This window comes from Ctenopharyngodon idella, chromosome 2 (genome assembly GCF_019924925.1).
Source record: "Ctenopharyngodon idella isolate HZGC_01 chromosome 2, HZGC01, whole genome shotgun sequence".
Taxonomy (NCBI): domain Eukaryota; kingdom Metazoa; phylum Chordata; class Actinopteri; order Cypriniformes; family Xenocyprididae; genus Ctenopharyngodon; species Ctenopharyngodon idella.
In genome coordinates this window covers 29,018,422-29,025,203 of record NC_067221.1, presented here as the reverse complement: position 1 = coordinate 29,025,203, position 6,782 = coordinate 29,018,422, and the positions used below count along the sequence as shown (strand labels likewise).

At 36.2% G+C, this 6,782-nt stretch overlaps 1 long non-coding RNA gene across 1 annotated transcript; it reads right to left on the bottom strand.

The window, feature by feature from the left end:
- Positions 1-1,585: 1,585 nt before the first annotated feature.
- On the bottom strand, positions 1,586-5,937 carry LOC127504342 (uncharacterized). The gene is made up of 3 exons (XR_007927347.1): positions 5,545-5,937; positions 3,063-3,161; positions 1,586-1,682 (listed from the first exon to the last, which is right to left on the bottom strand). It is a non-coding gene; the product is annotated as an uncharacterized LOC127504342 (long non-coding RNA).
- Positions 5,938-6,782: the final 845 nt, after the last annotated feature.

The following is a 6,782-nucleotide window of genomic DNA, read 5'->3' as shown; positions in this document are numbered from 1 at the left end:
GCAGAGACCAATCAGCCTGAGTCATTTGGTATTGATGTGATTGCTTACAGACTGCATGTAAAGGACCGATCGAAGCCTGTGCCATCTTCAGTTTCATGACTGAACTAGATTTCTGACATGACAATTCTTGGAGAGTTTGTCATGGTAATGAATATGACAATGTTAATGTGTTTGGTCTGCTGCTGTTGATTATATCTGCTGTAGAGTACAGAACTTTCCACTGCCAAAACACACACAACATGCTGCTGCTGTACGAGCAAACATGAATCACCCCATAGCAGATCTGGACAGGTGGAGCTGGGGGAGGTGGAGGGTTTCTGAAAGTACACTGTACTGCTACAGCAAACAATAGACAAGTGTTTGAATGTTGAGCAGCAAGATCATTGACTACTGATACAGCAGGAATCATTCAGTTGTGTCCTGTAGAGAATGATGTGTAAATGTGTATGTCTGACTCTGTATATTTACTGTTACTGTGATTTGGCAATGTAAAGCCTTTCTTTTAACCCTGTCAGTAAAACTATTGGACTCTGAATGTATATCGTCCTGATCTCTCTTCTGTCTTTTGCATTCAGAGGGTGTTTTACATGAGCGGCACATGCTTCACTGCTCTGAATGTGTTTATAGCTCTATGAACTGAACATGACATGATCAAGAGCTCTTCTTCATCAACCAGCAAACATGACTTTCAGCTGCAGCTGCTCATAAACACAATCACACACAACACTGATCACAGACAAACACTAATAACACTAGATCATTATCAACATCAATCTTGTGTTTATGAAGAGAATGAGTCAGTGTTTAATATGATCATCATGTTTTAGGTGTAATATATGATCCCTGTCAATCAAACTGAACAGACTGAATTCAGTCACTTCTGCTGTCTGGACGTGATGCTTTCCATTTGATTTTCATGACATTTTCATATATATTTTCATCACCACATTTTCAGCAGAAGTGAAACTGGTGTGTTCCAGTCCAGATCATGTGACCAATCAAACAGTGAGACTGAAAAGCCCATTTGCATTGTCAGGGTGGAGTGATTCTGATCCTCTCAGAATAGAGCAGCTCTGTCTCCAGAGACCATGTTCAAACCCCAAGAGCTTTATTTGACATTTACATCAAGCTTGTGAAAAGCACCTGCATCTTCATCTGTTAGTTGAATGATGTTGTCAGACACAAAGTGAACTTGTTGAGAAGCTTTATTGAATGTTACAGCAGATTGAAAGATCACACAGTGCTTTGACACGCCAGCTCTCTTTCAGTATTGAGTTGTAAATCACTACAGCTGCAGCACTAGACTCATGTGAATCCTGCCTGACACAGGACACTCAGATACGGCTCATCTTCAGGAGAGAAACATCAGCACTCAGAGCTCTTGTGGAACGAGACCTCATGAGGAGCTCCATCATGTGTTACTCTGCAGACGTACACCTCTCCCTTTTCCCAGCGTGCTTTGCTGAGGGTCAGGACGCTACTGCGGCTGTAGCGGCCGTCCCGCTGGCTCTCTGCGCTGGTCACGACCCCCTCGGTGACCTCTGACCCGTCCAGTGTCCAGCTCACCAGCGCCCCCTGTGGAGAGTAAGAGCTGAGCAGGCAGAGCAGTGCGGCTGAGTCTCCAGAGATCTGCAGAGAAGAGGGCGGCAGCAGAGACACTGAGGGCTTCACTGTGGGACCAGCTGCAGGAGACAAACACAACACATTCACAAACACAAAGAAAAACAGATTAAACTCATAGTGAGATACATTATGTAAATATGTGTAGATTTTTTTTAAAGGAATAATGCTGTTCTTCTGAATGAATATACATGACAATATCATTGTTTTAGATTGAATAATTATAAAACAATATCAGTAACACTTTACTTAAAGCCTTCATACACAATGCATTTTAAAAGTATTTTAATGTATTAATTAAGCATTGTTATACACATTATAATCATGTATGATCTCATGAATAATTGTAACCACAGTTTCACTGTAAAAAAATAAGGCAACCTATTGCATTCAGCTAATTTGCTCCAGTTAAAATCAATGTAAAAACTTTTGTTTCTGATTATATCTAATATGTAATGAGTAACAGGTAGTATTTTTAACTTCTTGTCAAAGAATATTTAGCAATGCACTGCTTGTTTTTTCATCTCCATGTTTTATTGTCAAAGCTACACGACATGAACATCATTTGCCTCTTAAAACTAGAGGCACACATTTTACCCAATTTCACCCAGGCAAACAAGTTGCAAAAGTTGCAGTGAGAAGAACATATACCTCAACACACAAATCTCAAACATGGTGATGATCAACAATTATAATCCAGTAAAAATATGAACTCTGAACCATATGACAGCAGAATAACTGACAACAAAAACAACAGCAGCAGCATAAATCAAGCCAGCAAATGTAAAGCAATAATCCTTTTTTAATAATAATTACCTCTTTTTTTTTTTTTTTCAACTTAGCTAGCTTTGAAAATAAAACATGGAGATGAAAAAACCAGTATTAGCTGCTCGCATTGATAAATGCTAAATATTCTTTAGTTGTCTTGACAAGACGTCTTCAGTTCAAAAAACTACCTGCTACTCATTAAGATGAACAAAAGTTTTCATGTTGATTTTAACTGGAGCAAATTAGTTAGTAAAAAGTAAAAGTAAAAAGTTAAATCCGGATAGGTTGCTTTATTATTATTATTATTATTATTATTATTATTATTATTAAGTTAGCTCAACATTTTTTTTTTTTTTTTTTTTTTTGTACGGTTCTATTAATTGTTACACCTTTAGAATGTATAATGTATTAAAAAACATGACAAACAACCAATTTCAGATGTAGAGATTTGCAAGAAATTTGCAAATATTATAATGCAACTTTGGGTACAATTATTTATGAAAAGATATAAGGCATTATAATGTACATTATGAATACCTTTAAGGCTTCAAGTAAAGTCTCACCGAAATCTAATAATTATTATTCTTTAAAAATGTTGTTCTTGTTTCAGCTGTAAAACACTTTCTGAAATCTAAATTGTATATATTTTTAAATATGTAATTTAAAGGACTTACCGAGCACCAGTTTAGTTCCTCCACCGAAAGTCCACCACAGTGATACAATCTAATGAAACGGTCGTACAAAAACCTCTATTCCACTCGAGTGAACACAAACTCCAGCAGAGAGAGAGAAACAACACTTCAACACACTGATATTAGAAGAAACTCAGATCTTCTCAACACTCAAACATTCAGTTTGGACTAAATGATTCTCAAAAAGAAAAAAACAAACTCTTTCACACAAAATGTTTGCTATTGCTTGAAAAACAGTTTAATTATTTTCATGATCATTTAAAGCAGTGGTCACCAACAGTGGCGGCTGGTGCTAAATTTTTTTGGGGGGGCACAAAGAAAAAAAGAAAAGAAAAAAAAAAAGAATTAGCCTAGAGATGCAGAATGGGCTAATTGTTAAATAATGTGATGTAATGTATCACTACTGCTTATCTAAAACATGGAAAATTCAGTATTTAAAGCATGCCATAGGGCTGGGCGATATAAAATTTGTATTTAATTAAAAAAAAAAATAATTAATTTTTTTTATTTCATATCCTGCCCAATATTTTCCTACAAACAATGTTCGTATTGAAGGCTATGAAAACAAACATGAATGTAACCATGTAGTCTATGTTATATTATGCGCAAAAAAGGGGTCAAATTACATCCTAACATTGTGACACTACAATCTAAAAACAAAATAATGCTTTTTAAAGCAGAAGTTACATTCACTAAACTAAAACTGAAAATAAAAAAAGCACAGACTAATTATTAATCTATTATGATTACCCTACAATAATCACTTTACAGTTACTGCTATCATAAAAATACACTTAGGTGTAGGTTCGAAATTCTACATATGCCACATTTATGTTCGCAAACAAAAACAAATAATCAACAACAAATATTTTAGCTAAATGTATATTTTAGTCAGAATTATTGCGCTCCGTCTGTTTGGCGCGCATGCGCACGGCAGCGCTCGTTCACGGAAGTTTGTGCTTCCACTCCTGTCTCCTGGACAGCAAAATGGAAATATTTTCTTGACTTTCTATTCTATTACAGATGGAGAAAATGTCTGTGAAATGTAAGTTATGCACTGAGAGAGACGTTTCCACCAATCGCTGCACAAGTTAAGGTTACGTATGATGACGAAAGCATGTTAGTGCTAGCCCTCCCGGAACCCATAGAGGATGCATTGCAGTGCCTGCAGTTCGAAAAAAAAAAAAAAATTTTTGAATGGAAGTTTATGGGAGCACTGGAGGCAAATCTCGGCCAGAGTGATATCGCCCAAAAAGAGGCGGTACTCCACAGAACGTGATTGACGCTGATTGGACTATAGCCTATATCCAGAGGCAGAACAGAACAGCCTAGCAGTGACAGCTAGCGTAACACTGTGGTTGAAAAAAATCCGTCCCTTTCTCACTGGTGATGCGTCGCCCTAATGCCCTAATGAAGAAACCACCCCTGGTCACCAACCTTTTTAAGCCCAAGATCCCTGACCTTGACCTTTATGAAAGACAAGATCTACCTATTGAAGAATTGATAGAAAAAGACAGCCCAGATTGTATTTAGGATTTTTTCATGGCCAATTCAGATTCTGATTTATTTATTTATTTATTTTTACAAGCAAACTGGCCGATTCTGATACTGGTTGCATATATTTTATTATTATTATTATTATTATTATAAACAAAAATATCTAGCCATTTCAAATTATAGGTAGGCTAACCACTCATGATCCAAGCAAAGATGCTACACACGTTACATGAGCAGTTGTTTTTGATTTGAATTAGATTAAATTTCAAGACTGAATGAGACGCAGCATCTGACACCAGGTGGCGCTTATGGAAGAGCATTGATACAGCCTTTCCTTGGTTACCGCTGTAAACAAAGCAGCACTGCGCTTATAAATAGACCTACTACTTTATTCGGAGGTAAGAGGAAAATATAATGCTATTGCCTTCGAAACTTTTCTGAAGACAGTAAGTTCAGAGATACATTCATATAACCCCTCAGCCCCAATTCAATATTTATATTTTCTTTTATTAACAGCCGTTTACAGACTCAGGCATGATCTGGGCTATTTACATTTATCGCTGTCCCAGTAGCTCCCGAAAATAACAGAAAAATAAATACAAACATACAGTACAAAGACTGGAGAAATATAATGTATTTTTGTACTAATATTTATGTTATTTTCGGGAGCTACTGGGACAATGATAAAGATCGACCACTGATTTAAAGAGTTAATTGATCTTGTTTACAATAGACATGATTTGTTTTGACTTTATATCCTATATTTCTCATTCTTTCTCTTGTCGTGTGCTGATATTACACTGTTTAAAGAAATAAATTTGATGATCTGTGACCTCTGAGGTGACCTTTGACCTCTTTTATCATTGATGATGTTGTGGAGTTTCTCATAATGATGTTTCTGTTAGAGATTAGAGATTCACAATCAGTCCTGATACTTTCTGAACAGACTCATGATTCATGATCTTACTTTAGTGATGGAGGTTCATCTAGTGGAAGTGTAGCAGTGATGATGGTCACATGACTGAATATGGACACAGAGATGGACGTTCATCTGCACATCCTCAGTGTCTCAGTAGTCAGAATAAAAATAAACTAGCAAAATAACTAAAAATAACATTAGTGAGAATGTAAATCATCATTCTGTAACTCTAGTGTAAATTAGTTGGTCTGTTATAAGTCCTGCCCACTTCCTTGCATTGTCACACATGCTTCAGTGCTCTGAGAGTGTTTATAGTGCTGTGAGTTTAACACTTCATGACTGAGAGCAGAACAGAACACAATCTTCATCATCACACAAGACAAAAGAACAACAATGAACAAAATCACCTTCTTCATCTGGACTCTCACACTGATCGCTCAAGGTTTGTGAAATACAGTTTTGTTTTGTTTTTAACAATGATTTTTAATTATTTTAAAATGTCAAATATCATTTTCATTTTTTGTGTTTTCCCTCAGAGTGTAGAGGACAGATCACTGTAATTCAGAGTCCATCAATAATAACAGCTCAACCAGGACAAGAAGTCAGAATAAACTGTAAAACCAACAGTAGAGTGTATAATGGTAATGAGTTAGCCTGGTACTTACAGAAACCTGGAGAAGCTCCTAAACTCCTCATATATGATGCATCAATCCATTATACTGGAACTCCATCTAGATTCAATGGCAGTGGATCTGACAGTGATTTCACTCTGACCATCAGTGGAGTCCAGACTGAAGATACAGGAGATTATTACTGTCAGAGTTACCACTGGATCAACAGTAAAGATGTGTTCACACAGTGATAAAGAGTGGTACAAAAACCTCGGTCAGTCAGACGTCACAGTGATGCACTGATACAGCTGAGAGATACTGCAGCTGCTCATACAACACAATCACACACAACACTGATCACAGACAAACACTAATAACACTAGATCATCTAAATGAACATAAATTTGCTTGAAGCTCATCAGTATTTTTGTATATAACATGAATATTTTATTGATGTGATCATGGCTTTTATTCCAGTAAGGACTGTTATTGTTTTATTAGTGTTTCATAGTAAGGACTGATTGCCAAAACCAGTTTAATAATATGATTGTCATAATTTAATTACATTTTTATATTTTTTTATAGAATGATTGTAGTGATGTTTTCATTTGTTGTATGTAGAGATTGTGGATCTCTTCTGTTGTGTTTGTCTCTTCTCCATCTTCACTCTCAGTG